The sequence below is a fragment of the Symphalangus syndactylus genome, chromosome 9 (genome assembly GCF_028878055.3).
Source record: "Symphalangus syndactylus isolate Jambi chromosome 9, NHGRI_mSymSyn1-v2.1_pri, whole genome shotgun sequence".
In the NCBI taxonomy this organism is placed as follows: Eukaryota; Metazoa; Chordata; class Mammalia; order Primates; family Hylobatidae; genus Symphalangus; species Symphalangus syndactylus.
Window position 1 is genome coordinate 22586029 of NC_072431.2, and position 16251 is coordinate 22602279.

At 36.1% G+C, this 16251-nt stretch overlaps 1 protein-coding gene and 1 non-coding gene across 7 annotated transcripts in view; one reads left to right on the plus strand and one right to left on the minus strand.

Moving 5' to 3' along the window:
* The window catches only part of NUBPL (NUBP iron-sulfur cluster assembly factor, mitochondrial), a 352593-nt gene that overhangs the window by 255975 nt on the left and 80367 nt on the right, over positions 1–16251 (minus strand). The window lies entirely within an intron of this gene.
* LOC129490968 (U6 spliceosomal RNA) lies at positions 10355–10461 on the plus strand. Its single transcript, XR_008660418.1, has one exon. It is a non-coding gene; the product is annotated as a U6 spliceosomal RNA (small nuclear RNA).

A 16251-nucleotide genomic window follows, 5' to 3' on the forward strand; every position in this document is an offset into this window, starting at 1 on the left:
CACAGTACAGCAGTGGGCTGAAGGGCTCCTCAAGCGTGGCCAGAGTGGGCGCTGAGGCTGAGAAGGCGCTGAGAGCGAGCGAGGGCTGCCAGCACACTGTCACCTCTCGCTATTACTGAATAGTAACTAGTCTACTGAACTACTAATGGCCATCTGCTTCCACAAATCCCTCTTAACAGTGTAGAAGTATCAACAATTAACCACTAAGAAAAGCACTGTTGGGTTTTAATCTGGATAATATAGACATTTACTGTGTCACTGGACAGAAACGTATTTCCCTTTACTGAATAATAGCTTGTTCCGGGTAACTGGGAAATGCCATTGTACCTCAGTGAAATGTAATTAAACCCAAATAATGAATACTGTATAACAATTTTAATTAAATTTTTAAGTTTTATCTTATTTTAATTGACAAAGAATAACTGCACAGTATATTTATGTGGTGCAATGTGATGTTTGGATACATGCGGACATTGCAGAATGATGAAATCAAGCAACTAACATATTCATCACCTCACATACTTAACATTTTAAATTTTTTTATGGCAAGAACATTTAAAATCTAATCCTACAGTTACTATACTTAATAAACGAATTCTATTATTGCAGTTATTGACATCACAACATAGAAGAGTATCAAACTTCTCATTGCCAAACACTACTAAAAAGACTTTATAACAGGTCTCCATATAAACTTCAACAAAATATATTTCAGAGTGAAGATATTTACAGATACATTCACTCAGAAATGTCTTATAAAATACAACGTATAAAATACAAAACTTGTAGCTGAATAAGAACTTGGGAAACAAAGGAATACTCTTAATATTCTGTCAATTAGCATTTCAGGGATGACATTAAAAAGAGTGTTTTCAATCTTTCAAGCAAAAACTTAAAACTTTTAAAACTTCAGTTGTACAGTTTAGTTAAAAGCTGAGCCAAGAAAATCAGAGAGATTACAAGTAGGACCCTGCCCAAGTTATTTAACCTCATTGTGCCTCAGTTTCATCACTGGTAAAAATAATAATAATAGTAATAGTACATTATACAGAATTGTGTGATTTAAATGTGAATGCAGATAAACAGTATAAGGCTTAGCAGATAGTAAATACCTAATAATAGGTAGCTATTTTTAGTAAAATATCATTGTCTAGGGATAATATATCAATTCAACCTATTTAATTTGATGCTTTCTGCATTCAGGTAATACACCACATTTAGAAGCTACCAAAATAAACTAACTATAAAAGTCTAATATATTTGTTTCTACAGACATATAGGCTTACCCTAAACAAAAAATATTTTTAAAAGATATTTAAGTCATTATGGGCCGGGCACAGTGGCTCATGCCTATAATCCCAGCACTTTGGGAGGCCGAGGCATTCAAGACCAGCCTGACCAACATGGCGAGATGCCATCTCTACTAAAAATACAAAAATTAGCCAGGCATGGTGGTGCATGCCTGTAGTCTCAGCTACTCGGGAGGCTGAGGCAGAAGAATTGCTTGAACCCAGGAGGTGGAGCTTGCAGTGAGCCCAGATTGCGCCACTGCACTCCAGCCTGGGCAACAGAGCGAGACTCTGTCTGAAAAAAAAAAAAAAAAGAAAGTCTACCTCATGTTTAAAGGTTTTTTGTTTTTTTTTAATTTTGTCTTAGGTGCCTAAAAGGCTACCGCCCTGTCCAACTGAATTAATTAATGTTCCTCATTCCTTAATGTTTAAAGTATTTTTAAAATATGAGGCCTGCTAGAGTACCTGATGATGCAAAAATCATAAAAAGAAATTAATAAGGTCACATGCCCCAAACTGACAATAACAATATTCAGTGACTTCACCTATAGTGAATGCATAGTCTATGAACCTTTTCCATGCAAGGTAATAAATTTCTTTGGTATATTTAGATATGCCTAACTTAATTATCTTAAGAACATCATTTAATATTTTATCTCTCTGACACTTAGGCATAACTTAATATATCATACCATAAATTTGGATGAGGTGGATGAGGATAGTAACTTATATTAGTTTCATAATGTCAAAGGAAGAAAAATGGATCATTTCCTTAGAAACTATTTAAACTATGAATGACTACAAAGAAGGTCATCTGAAGTATTTTTCTCATGCCTCCATATATCTTAAGAGGCTGAATGTATCCAGATCTATTACTACCATCAAATTAGAAGGATTTAGATCTGATTCAGTTAATTATGGATGCCTTACAACTACTAATATTTAAACACTGAATTGTTTCACAATTCACCTTAAAGTGAACTATTTTAAGAGCCTTTAAAATCATTGGGTATAATAATAATTTCTGATATAGAATACTGTTTGAAATCAAATGGGTTATAGATTTTAAAATATGTTTTCATTATACTGACTTTATATCAAAATGGCACTTGTAATAAAAACTTACAATATTTATTTCCACAATACATTGGCCATTACCTAAGAAACCTCTACTGCTGCAAATATTAAGCAGGGAAAAAAAAAAGAATGTGGTCATTAATTATTCTGTTAAACACTGAGAAAATACACCTATTACAGCTTCTTGTATAATCACTTGCCATTTAAGAAACTATGTATCAAACTCCTTTGGCTCTTCCCATGAGAGGTACTTAGGAGGCTCAATTTTTTTTTTCATTTTATACAGGATTAAGCAGAGCTTAGCCCAAATCAGAATCAAAATTCTTTAGGAAACCAAAAGCTGAGAATATTCCTTATTCAAAAGTGAAATTCCATTGTCAGGGAAATCACTAATACCAACTATCAAGGGAAAATGTCTCATTTCTATTGCAGGATCAGCTAAAGTGAAACTGCTTCTTTAGTTGCTAGGAAACAACCAACTCATTATATGCCATTATCAGAAGCCTAGAGAAGAAAACTGGCATCTGCTTCACATTTGGGGATACTGAAGATTGAACTAAAACCACTAAAACTGCTGCCAAAATCCCTGGTCTCCAGGGTTTACACTATGACCACAGCAGGTGCTGACATCACCCTAGCCTTTGAAGTTTTTCTTTCTGTGGCTCTTTTTCTAATAACTAAAATTAGTTTTTTCAATATCACATATTTTAAAACACAAAGATTCTAAGAAAAGACTTTTTTCATTTGCATTAAACTAATTATATCTATGTTCAGGAGCACAATTCAGGAGGAAAAAAATACTAATCAGGAATCTTAACAAATACTAGAAAAATTTAAAATTATCAGTTATTCATTGAGTGAAATGTATTAGATGTTTACGACTATAATTATTAAAGTCAAAACAGAAAATAAAAGGAAATTGTTTCAAATATCAGGAGAATAAAAAGGAATACATACTGATAAATCTAATACTCAAAATAACATCCTAGCATATATCTGCCTATTTTTCCTAATAGATCCTAAAGTTTAACTTTAAAAAATATATATATCCTGCCTCTTCAAGGAGAACTACAAAACACTGCTCAATGAAATAAAAGAGGATACAAACAAATCGAAGAACATTCCATGCTCATGGGTTGGAAGAATCAATATCGTGAAAATGGCCATACTGCCCAAGGTAATTTATAGATTCAATGCCATCCCCATCAAGCTACCAGTGACTTTCTTCACAGAATTGGAAAAAACTACTTTAAAGTTCATATGGAACCAAAAAAGAGCCCGCATCGCCAAGTCAATCCTAAGCCAAAAGAACAAAGCTGGAGGCATCACGCTACCTGACTTTAAACTATACTACAAGGCTACAGTAGCCAAAACAGCATGGTACTGGTACCACAACAGAGACATAGATCAATGGAACAGAACAGAGCCCTCAGAAATGATGCCGCATAGCTACAACTATCTGATCTTTGACAAACCTGACAAAAACAAGCAATGGGGAAAGGATTCCCTATTTAATAAATGGTGCTGGGAAAACTGGCTAGCCATATGTAGAAAGCTGCAACTGGATCCCTTCCTTACACCTTATACAAAAATTAATTCAAGATGGATTAAAGACTTATATGTTAGACCTAAAACCATTAAAATCCTACAAGAAAACCTAGGCAATACCATTCAGGACATAGGCGTGGGCAAGGACTTCATGTCTAAAACACCAAAAGCAATGGCAACAAAAGCCAAAATCGACAAATGGGATCTCATTAAACTAAAGAGCTTCTGCACAGCAAAAGAAACTATCATCAGAGTGAACAGACAACCTACAGAATGGGAGAAAATTTTTGCAACCTACTCATCTGACAAAGGGCTAATATCCAGAATCTACAATGAACTCAAACAAATTTACAAGAAAAAAACAAACAACCCCATCAAAAAGTGGGCAGAGGACATGAACAGACACTTCTCAAAAGAAGACATTTATGCAGCCAAAAAACACATGAAGAAATGCTCCTCATCACTGGCCATCAGAGAAATGCAAATCAAAACCACAGTGAGATACCATCTCACACCAGTTAGAATGGCCATCATTAAAAAATCAGGAAACAACAGGTGCTGGAGAGGATGTGGAGAAATAGGAACACTTTTACACTGTTGGTGGGACTGTAAACTAGTTCAACCATTGTGGAAGTCAGTGTGGTGATTCCTCAGGGATCTCGAACTAGAAATACCATTTGACCCAGCCATCCCATTACTGGGTATATACCCAAAGGACTATAAATCATGCTGCTATAAAGACACATGCACACGTATGTTTATTGTGGCACTATTCACAATAGCAAAGAGTTGGAACCAACCCAAATGTCCAACAACGATAGACTGGATTAAGAAAATGTGGCACATATACACCATGGAATACTATGCAGCCATAAAAAATGATGAGTTCGTGTCCTTTGTAGGGACATGGATGAAACTGGAAAACATCATTCTCAGTAAACTATCGCAAGGACAAAAAACCAAACACCGCATGTTCTCACTCATAGGTGCGAATTGAACAATGAGAACTCATGGACACAGGAAGGGGAACATCACACTCCGGGGACTGTTGTGGGGTGGAGGGAGGGGGGAGGGACAGCATTAGGAGATACACCTAATGCTAAATGACGAGTTAATGGGTGCAGGAAATCAACATGGCACATGGATACATATGTAACAAATCTGCACATTGTGCACATGTACCCTAAAACCCTAAAGTATAATAAAAAAAAAAATATATATATATATATATCCTGACATGCTTTTTTCCCAAGGCATCATAAAATGCATTCATGAACTTATACCATATTTATTAATCAATCTTTTCCCTTCCTTCTAGCAGATGAGGTTATAAGGACATATGGTGAAATTATGAAGATCACCGAACAGTGGCCAGTTGATACCAAGAGACTTCATGTATCCTGAAAACTAAGTTATCCTTCAGAAGAAGGTGCAGAGGTTGGTAAAGGCATTGACAAACCATCTTCCTTCATGAAATTACAAGGAACAATTCTGGCAAGACTGCCCCATCCTGGTATAATTCTTCACCCCACCTCCTACTCTAATGTTCGCCTCATTTCCACTACTCACGAGCCTGCCACTCTGGGCTAAATATATTCCCTTAATATTACCTCAAACCCTTATTCTCAAGCAATTCAGCTCCACTGCATCATTATGTTTGCCTTCTCCCAACCTGACTCTTACCCACCTTCCTGTGTTTTTTACAAAACATCACTTCCATCTAGGGTTACCAGATTTAGCAAATAATAGTACAATTGACCCTTGAACAACACAGAGCTTAGAAATACTGATCCCCTCACAGTCAAAAATAGCATATAACTTTTGACTACCAAAAACCTTTACTAATACCCTGCTGTTGATCAGAAGCCTTAACAATAGCATAGTCAGTCATTACCACATATTTTGTGTTATAGTATATTCTGTATTCTTACAATAAAGTAAGCTAGAGAAAAGAAAATGTTATTAAGGAAGAGAAAATATATTTACCATTCATTAAGTGGAAGTGGATCACCAGAAAAGTCTTCATCCTCGTGATCTTCACATTGAGTAGGCTGAGGAAAAGGAGGAAGAGGTGGGACTGGTCTTGCTGTCTTAGGGGTGGCAGTGACAAACTTCTTTGGCCCTTCCCATGAGAAGTACTTAGAGGGCTCAGTATTAGTGTATGGAAATACATCATAATTTCTGTCTGACTTTTTTTCTCTAAAGATGTTTCTATATGGTACCAATCCTTCTTCCTCTGTTTGCTTTAGTTTCAGTGCCCGCATCATAGAAGTGTCCATGTCATAAAAGCCAAAAGCAGTCTTGAATAATCAAAACCCTTATGTCGTGTTGTCTAATGTCAATTCGTTTTCTGGCACAGTTTCTTCTACTCATTCTTCCTCATCATCTGGCACTGGTTCAGAAGCACTCATCTCCAACAAGTTGTCTCCTGTTAATTCTTCTGGTGTGGTGTCTACAAGGTCTTGAATTTCTCTGAGGTTCATATCTTGAAACCCTTCATCCCTCATCTTTTATGCCATATCCACAATCTCTTTCATGATTTTCCTGATTGACTCCGTCATAAATTCTGTGAAGTCATGAACAACATTTGGACACAGTTTTTCTCCAGCGGGAATTTCTTTTGGGCTTGATAGCTTTAACAGCTTTTTCATGATTTTTTCTCTACCAGGGTTCTCTTCCATAGCACTGACAATCCTTTCCATAGAGTATCCTGCATAATGAGCCTTAAAGGTCCTCACAGCCCCCTGATCTAGAGGATACATTAAAGATGTTGTGTTTGAGGGCAAGACCACTTCAGCACCTTTCATGTTGAACTCATACGGTTCTGGGTGGCCAGGGGCATTGTCCAATATCGAAAGAATTTTGAAAGGCAGTCCCTTATTTGTAAGGTACTTCCTGACTTCAAGGAAAACACATCAGTGGACCCAATCCAGAAAAGGGGTTATCACTAAATTTTATTGTTGTCCAACCCAAAGACTGGCAGCTGGTGTTTATCTTTTCCCTTTGAGGATCAGAGGTTAGCAGCTTTATAGATAAGGGCAGCCCTGATCATAAACCTAACTGCACTGGCACAAAATAATAGGGTTAGCCTATCCCTTCCTGTCTTAAATCCTGGTGCTCACTTCTCTTTCTAATAAGTGTCCTCTGTGGCATTTTTTTTTTCCAGAATGAGTCAATTCCACCTGCATTAAAAACCTGTTCAAAGCATGGCACTGGTACAAAAATAGACACATAGACCAATGAAACAGAATAGAGGGCCCAGAAATAAGGCCACACACCTACAACTATCTGATCTTTAACAATGCTGACAAAAAAAAAAAAATGGGGAAAGGACTTCCTATTCAATAAGTGGTGCTGGGGTAACTGGCTAGCCATATGCAGAAGATTCAGACTGGACCCCTTCCTTATATGATATGTAAAAACCAACTCAAGATGGATTAAAGACTTAAATGTGAAACCCAAAACTATCAAAACCCTGGAAGATAACCTAGGCAATACCATCCTGGACATAGGAATGGCAAAGATTTCATGACGAAGATGTCAACAGCAATCGCAACAAACGCAAAAATTGACAGGTGGATCTAATTAAACTTAAAAGCTTCTGCACAGCAAAAGAAACTATCAACAGAGTAGACAGATAACCTACAGAATGAGAGAAAATATTCACAAACTATGCATCTGACAAAGGTCTAATATCCAGCATCTGTAAGGAACAAATTTACAACAAAAAAAAAACTCCATTAAAAAGTGGGGAAAGGACATGAACAGACACTTATCAAAAGAAGACATATGTGTAGCCAACAAGCATATGAATAAAAGCTCAACATCACTGATCATTAGAGAAATGCAAATCAAAACCACAATGAGACAGTATCTCACACCAGTCAGAATGGCTATTATTAAAATGTCAAAAAATAACTGATGCTGGCAAGGTTGGGGAGAAAAGGGAACACTTATTATACACTGTTGATGGGAGTGTAAATTAGCTCAACCATTGTGGAAAGCAGTGTGGTGATTCTTCAAAGAGCTAAATAAAACTACCATTCAACCCAACAATCCCATTACTGGGTATATACCCTAAGGAGTATAAATCATTCTACCATAAAGACACATGCACATGTATGTTCCCTGCAGCACTACTCACAATAGCAAAGGCACAGAATCAACCTAAATGCCTATCAATGGTAGACTGAATAAAGAAAAGATGGTACATATATACCATGGAATACAATGCAGCCATTAAAAAAATGAGATCAGGTCTCTTGCAGGAACATGGATGGAGCTGTAGGCCACTATCCTTAGCAACCTAATGCCGGAACAGAAAACCAAATACCACGTTTTCACTTATAAGTAGGAGCTAAATGATGAGAACACATGGACACAAAGAGGGGAACAACAGACACTGGGGCCTACTTGAGGGTGGAGGGTGGGAGGAGGGAGAGGAAAAGAAAAATAATTATTGGGTACTAGGCTTAGTACCTGGGTGATGAAATAATCTGTACAACAAATCCCCCTGAAATGAGTTTACTTATATAACAAACCCATATCTGAACCCCTGAACCTAAAAGTTTAAAAAAAAAAAAAAAGACCTGTTTAGGCAGATAGCCTTTCTCCTCAACGATTTTCTTTTTTTTTTTTTTCTTTTTTTTTCTTTGAGATGGAGTCTCACACTGTTGCCCGGGCTGGAGTGCAATGGTGCAATCTAAGCTCACTGCAACCTCCTCGGCCCTCTAGGTTCAAGCAATTCTCCTGCCTCAGCCTCCCGAGTAGCTGGGATTACAGGCACCCACCACCACACCTGGCTAACTTTTTGTATTTTTAGTAGAGACGGGGTTTCACTATGTTGGCCAAGCTGGTCTCAAACTCCTGACTTCATGATCTGCCCACTTCGGCCTGCCAAAGTGCTGGGATTACAGGCGTGAACCACTGCGCCCGGCCCAGTGATTTTCTTAATGATGTCCACAAATTTATCTGCTGCCTCTTGGCTGGCAGAAACTGCCTCTCCTGTTACATTGATTTTTTTTTTTAAGGGAAACCTCTTCCTAAAATTATCAAACCATCCTTTACTGGCATTAAATTCTTCACCTTCAGATTCTTCAGCTATCTTTTGCTTTAAGTTGTTATATAATGACCTCATTTTTTTCTTGAATAATATTAGAGTCTACAGGCATGCTTTACTATAGCAATCCTGCACTCATATATAAGCTGCATTTTCAACACAAAGTAAAAAGGAATTTGGCAAAACGTGCAAGGTTTTCATGTCTGATAACGTAGCTGCAGCAACAACTTCACAAATTTTCTTATCTTTTCTCACAATGGTCCTTAGGTTGGATTCATTTATCTTGAAATGGCAAGCAACTGCAGCTGCAGATTTCATTCTATGGTACATATCAAGCAATTCAACTTTTTTTTTTTAATGTCGTGATTTTCCTCTACTTCTTCAGAGCCTTCCAGCATCACTAGTAGCACTTTACATGGTCCTATGGTGTTATTCAAGGTTCATGGTATTATGTTAAACACAATGAAAAATACGTGAAAACTGTAAGATATAACTTTTGACTGTAATAATTGATTGGAGAAATGAACTGCTCACGCAGAGATCATTAGCACACAGCATTTTAAGTGGATACTCACAACACTTGAGTTCACCACAACAGCAACAGGAGGTAGCTAACAAAATTATCACAGCAGTACAGTATGTAGTACAGTGAATTTTATGCAGTTATAACTTAGTACTACATCTGTACATTTGTTTACATTTCTCTTGACTGCTAATGGTACCATGCATAGTCTGTAAATTTTGTATGCATAAGTTTTGATAAATTTTAACTTTTATAATAGATTTGTGTATACTTTAGGTAGTACATGATAAAATACACCAGTATCAACATATATTTTAGGCATTCATGACATATGTAATGTTTTATTAATTTTTTGATATTTCTAAGATACATGGTTCATCTGCAAGTTTTTTCAAGTTGTTCCAAATGTGCAAAAAATTTTCCAATGTGGTTAACTGAAAAAAATCCTCATATAAGTGGACTCACACAGTTCAAACACAGTTATACAGGAAACTCAAAGTCATTTATGCCTGAATATGAGATACACAATGGATTTTTTTTTTTTGAAACAGGGTGTCACTCTGTTGCCCAGGCTGGCATGCAGCAGCATGATCACCACTCACTTCAATCTCAAATTCCTAGGCTCAACCAGTCCTCCCATCTCAGCCTCCCAAACAGCAAGACTACAGGTACATGCAACCACAGCCAGCTGTTTTTTATTTTTTGTAGAGATAGAGTCTTGCGATGTTGCACATGTCGGTCTCAAACTCTTGGCCTCAAGTGATCTTCCTACCTTGGTCTTCCAAAGCACTGGGATTACAGGTGTGAGCCACAGTGCCCAGCCATACTGAATAATATTTTAGTATGGGCAGATCCCAAGTGCTCACTTCAGCAGCACATATACTAAAACTGAAATGATACAGGGAAAATTAGCATGGCCCCTGCACAAGGATGACACATAAATTTGTGAAGCATTCCATGTTTTTATGAAAAGCAATAGCAAATGCTGGCGAGGATATGGAGAAAAGGCAGATCCCAAATTATTCATTGTGTGTCTGATGCTCAAACTTAACTGGGCACCCTACATATTACCTGGCAACCCTGCTCCCAATGTGTGATACCTTGATCCTTGACATTTTTATTGCTTTACTAGAGACCTGATTTTCCTCACATAACCTCATTTCCAAATTCTTTTATTTTTTAGAAAAGCCTAAGTTTTCTAATATCCTTCCTTCTCTGAACACAACCAATTTATTTATCCATCACTTTTCACACCTTTTCTTCCACCAGCTACTGAATTGCTTCTTCCTCATTCCAGGTGGTTTTCATATTTGATCTCTCCAATTTTACCCCGTCTCCTGATCCCTCTTGACTACCTGTCTTTCTTGAAACCAGGACTTCAGTGTTTCACTCATTAATTCCCTGGATATTTTTCTCCTTTGGACTTTCTGCCATACCAGTTACTAATCCTAGATCTAACAAAAGGTTTACCCATGTCACCTTGCAGGCTTCAAAGAGTTTCTGAAAACAGTCATAAAAACTTGGCAAAAGTAAAAATTTTGATATTCAGCATCCAGTAGGCCTTTGCTGCTACACAGGGGTCCTATCATTCATCTCCTCATCTCTCTTTTTTTAATTCCTCTGAAAGCAGTTAAAAAGAACCGCCTCTGTATCATTGTATGCCTATGCCCGATTTTAGACCCACCAGCATTACAGTCACCTGGAATAATCTAATTAAAATGTGAATTCCTTGGCCATACCTAGGACCTACTGAATAAAAATCTTCAAGTGGGAGAGTGGAATAGAAAGCCTATAAATCTGAATTTTAAATCAGTTCTCCATGTAATTTTCATGAACACTAAAAACTGTGCATCACTGCTCTATTAAATAAATGCACCATCTTTTCCTGTCTACTGGGAAGAATACCTTTTGTTAACCTCTTTTTAGTGTCAGGTAGGATGGGATTACTTTATCTGCCCTTTTTTTTCTATTCCAAACACAAATTTGGAAGAACTTCTTTGTCAAAAATAACTTACCTCTCTGACCTTTAATCCTATTCCCTTTTGCCTTTTCATAATTTTTTAAAACAATCCTCTCATTTTCTATAATTTTCACTGCCTCTTCACTGAATCCTTTTACCTTGTAAAAGGTATGGCTGTCCTCTTTAAGAAAAAAAAAAAGGCTTTAATTTGATATACCATTCCTCCTTAAGCTACCATCCTATTTTCCTTTCCTTTCCCTCACCCAGCCCCCAAATTCTTGAATGGCCTATTTTAGAATACAATACTCTCTATGTAGGTAGAATACACCTCTACCTACATAGTATTGTTACAAATGTATTCTTAAACCCCTATAATCTTTTTTCACTCCCTGTTCTAGTTAAGGTTTACAAATTTCCACCTAACATCTATTATTCCTTGCCCTATCTCAATCCTTATTCTCCCTGACCTATCGTTCTTAAAACTCTCCACACCAGTGATTCCCAAACTTGTCCACAGACTGGAATCAGGTGGACAGTTCCAAAAGTGATAATGCCTGGGTCACATGCCCAGGATTTCTAATTTAATTGGTCTGAGGTGTGAGCTGAAATTTGAAAATTGTTTAAAATCCCTAGATGATTCTAATATACAGATATGTCGGAAAATCATTGCTCCAAACCTTTAAGCTTCATGACATTAGTATCCTTAGATTTTTCCTACCTTTTGAACTACTTCTTTTCCTGTTTACTAACTCCTTTTCCTCCCACTAAATCAATCGCACACCTCCAAATATGAATGTTAACCAAAGAGAAGTCCTCAATTCATTACTGTCCCTTACTATAATCAATATTAATTCAAGCCATGACAGAAGAGGTGTCTCAGGGATAATGCTGGTAACAATGTTGATACCTATTATAACATCAACAAATCTAATACACCACTAATTATAAGATGCATCATTATTTTGTGTAGCACTAAACGAAAAAAACGCCTAAGATAAATTGGGGTCTAATAGGAGAATCCTACAAAAAGCTAGGATCCCAAAGGACTACATCATCTTAAACCAAAGATAAATAATATATAAATCCACAATTTAGAAAGAAATCTCTCAACTTGGGCCATGGCAGAGGGGAGAACACACCTCCTCAACAACAGGAACCACCAGTTGGTATACACACAGCTTTCCAATCTGTATTCATACCACCAGAGTGGTCCCCAAAACTTCTAACAGATAATTAAATTGAAAGTGCCTCAAGTTAAAGCATTCCAGGTGACTGCAGAAACAATACAAAACCTCTCTGAAAGGACCCCACTTCAATACAGGGATAAAGCAATGCTGAAAAGCCATCAGTTGCAAAATGCATCTTAATTCAAGATAAGTTAAAATGTGAAAAAAAAAAAAGTATATCCAGATAAAATAAAATAATAACAAAACTCATGTACATGACACCAGGTTTCCTAAGCATATGACACATAATTACTCATTTAATCCCCATGATGAGGTAACTACCATCAACCCCATTTACAGATGAGAAAACAAAAGCTCAGAGAAGTTTCTGCCCAAGGTCACACAGCTATTAGATATTGAAAATGGAATAAACTCAGACAGATGTGACTTCAGAGTCCATGCCCTTAGCTATTGAGCTATGGATGTAATTCTGGAAAGCATCAATATTTAAGGGATAGGCAAGAAAAATGACCCAAAGATAACAAGGAAATTATGAAAACTGCCAGAGAAAAAACCATCTCACTCACAGAACAACTAAAGAAACTACTACTATGGTAGTAGCAGTTGAAGGCCAGAGGACAGTGGAACATCATTTAAGACTTGAATTTAAAATGTCAACTCAAAATTCTATATGCAGTGAAAATAAGGAGGGAAAAATAAAGACATTTCCAATAAATAAAAGTTGAGAAAATTCATCACCAGCAGACCCACACCATAAAAAAAAAAACTAAAGGAAGGTTTTTAAGATAAAGAAAAACAGTACCAGATTAAACTCAGATCTAAAGAAAAATTGAAAAGTATTGAAATAGCAAGTGTGCAAGTAAATAAAAAAATTGTTTTGGTGGCCAGGCGTGGTGGCTCACACCTGTAGTCCTAGCAGTTTGGGAAGCCGAGGCGGGCAAATCACGAGGTCAGGAGGTTGAGACCATCCTAGCCAACATGGTGAAACCCCGTCTCTACTAAAAATACAAAAATTAGCTGGTGGTGGCCTGTAATCCCAGCTACTCGGGAGGCTGAGGCAGGAGAGTTGCTTGAACCAAGGAGGCGGAAGTTGCAGTGAGCCTAGATTGTGCCACTGAGCTACAGCCTAGTGACAGAGTGAGACCCTGTCTCACAAAAAAAAAAAAGATTGTTTTATTAACTAGCTTAAAAGATGACTAAATAAGTTTTATAGCACTGTATGTGAGATTTATAATGGATTATAGTTAAAATATATCACAATAAAATACAGGAGATGGTGAGTGGTACTGTATTGTTACAAGGTGCTATAGTTTGGATAGCTGTCTCTCCAAACCTCATGATGAAATTGTATCTCCAGTGTTGGAGGTGGAATCTAGTGGGAGGTGCTTGGGTCATGGAAGAGGATCCCTCATAAACAGCTTGGTGCCATCCTTATAGTAATGAGAGTTCTCACTCTGTTAGTTTCTACAAGAGCTCGTTGTCAAAAAAAAAAAAAAAAAAAACCTAGCATCTCCTCCCTGCCTCGCTTCCTCTCTCTTGTCATGTGATCTCTGCATATACTGGCTCTCCTCTGCCTTCCACCATGAGTGGGAGCAGCCTGAAACCTTCACCAGAAGCAGATGTTGGTGCCATGCTTCTTGTACAGTCTGTAGAACCATGAGCCAAATAAACCTCTTTTCTTTATAAATTACCCAGCCTCAGGTATTCCTTTATAGCAACACTAAATGGACTGAGACACAGCATTCTTAACTTCATATTAAATAGCATAATATTAACTTTTCTTTAAGAAGACTGTGATAAGAAAACATATTATAATCCCTAAAGCAGTCATAGAATAATAATACCAAGAGGGATAGATAGCTAAGGAGCTAATAGAGATTTTAAATGGAATTCAAGAAATATTTCATTTATTCAAAGAACGTAAGAAAAAAGAAAAAACAGATGAAACATATAAGGAAAAAATCAAAATGGTAGACTGAAACCCAACCATTAATAATTATACTAAATGTAAATAAACTAAGCATTCCAATTAAAAGGCAAAGATTATCAAACTGAATAAAATAGTAAGATACAACTAAATGTTGAAATCAAGAGACTCACTTTAAATATAATGAAATAGAAGGTTAAAAGTAAAATAATTTTAAAATTCCATGAAATTGTATACATAAAAAAAGCAAATGTGGCTATATTAGTATCAGATAAAGTAGACTTCAATATGAGGAATTTACCAGAGATATAGAGGAGTATTTCAATAACAACAAAAGGGCAAATTCACCACAAATACATAACAATTCAAAACATATGAGAGTATAACAGAACTCCAAAATATATTAAGTAAAAATTGAAATAGAGGGAGAAATGGGCAAATATACAACCATACCTGGAGATGTTAACACTCCTCTCTCATTAATTTATACAGTAACTAGACAAACAAATCAGTAAAGTTACAAAAAAATTTGAACACCTCTGTCAACCAACCTGACCTAAATCATATTTACAGAACATTAACCAAAATAATTTTAAAATGCAGTCGTTCCAAAAGCATATGAAATATTCACAAAGATGGATCACATGCTGGTGCTGGTCCACAAAAAGAAAATCTCAAAACATTTTAACACTGAAATGTTACAGAGTGTATTCTCTAGCCAAAACAAAATTACACTAGAAATCAATGCCATTAAGTTATTAAGAAGATCTTCCAATGTTCAGATATTAAACAACATACCAAAAATATCTGTAGACAAAAGAAGGAAATTAGAAACTACTTTTAACTGAGTGACAATGAAAACACCAACGTATCAGAATTGTGAAAGTTTAAGCAACGCCTAAGAGATAAATTTATAGCCTTAACTGCTTGTATTTAAAAAAAATTTAAATCAATTATTTAACTGCCTACCTTAAGAGCTAGAAAAAGAAGGGTATATTAGCCTGATATAAATGAAAGGAAGGAAATAATAATGATAAAAGCAGAAACAATGAAATAAGAAACAAACATACGATAGAAAAATGTCTAAGGGTGAAAAGTTGGTTTTTTGAAAAAAAACAGTAAAGTTTATAAACATCTGGCAAGAACAATCAAGAATAAAAGAGAAAAATAAACAAATTACTAACATTAGAAATAAGGAAAGAACACTGCTACATCCCATATCCATATAAAAACACAAGAAAATATTATGAACAAATATGTGTACATTATACAATTAAAGTAAAAGAAGTAAATTCCTATAAAACACAATTTAACATAATTAAAACAAGATAAAATTTAAAATCTGAATAGAATTAGTCGTCAAAAATGTTCTCCCAACCCAAAACAAAACAAAGCATGCCAAGCCTGGGTTTCACTAATAAATTCCATCAAATACCAACATTTAAACCAAAGCTAATAAATTTTTTACACAAGATATTTCACAAAACAGAAGACGAAAGTACTTTCCAACTTACTTTTTGAGGCCAGGCTAACTCTCATATAACACTTGAAAAAAATATTACAAGAAAAATAAATTACAAACCAATATTCTTCACAAACACTAATGCAAAAGTCTAACAAAATATCTGCACTAGCAAATTCAATCCAGCAATGTAGTAAAAGTACAGTTGGCCCACCATAT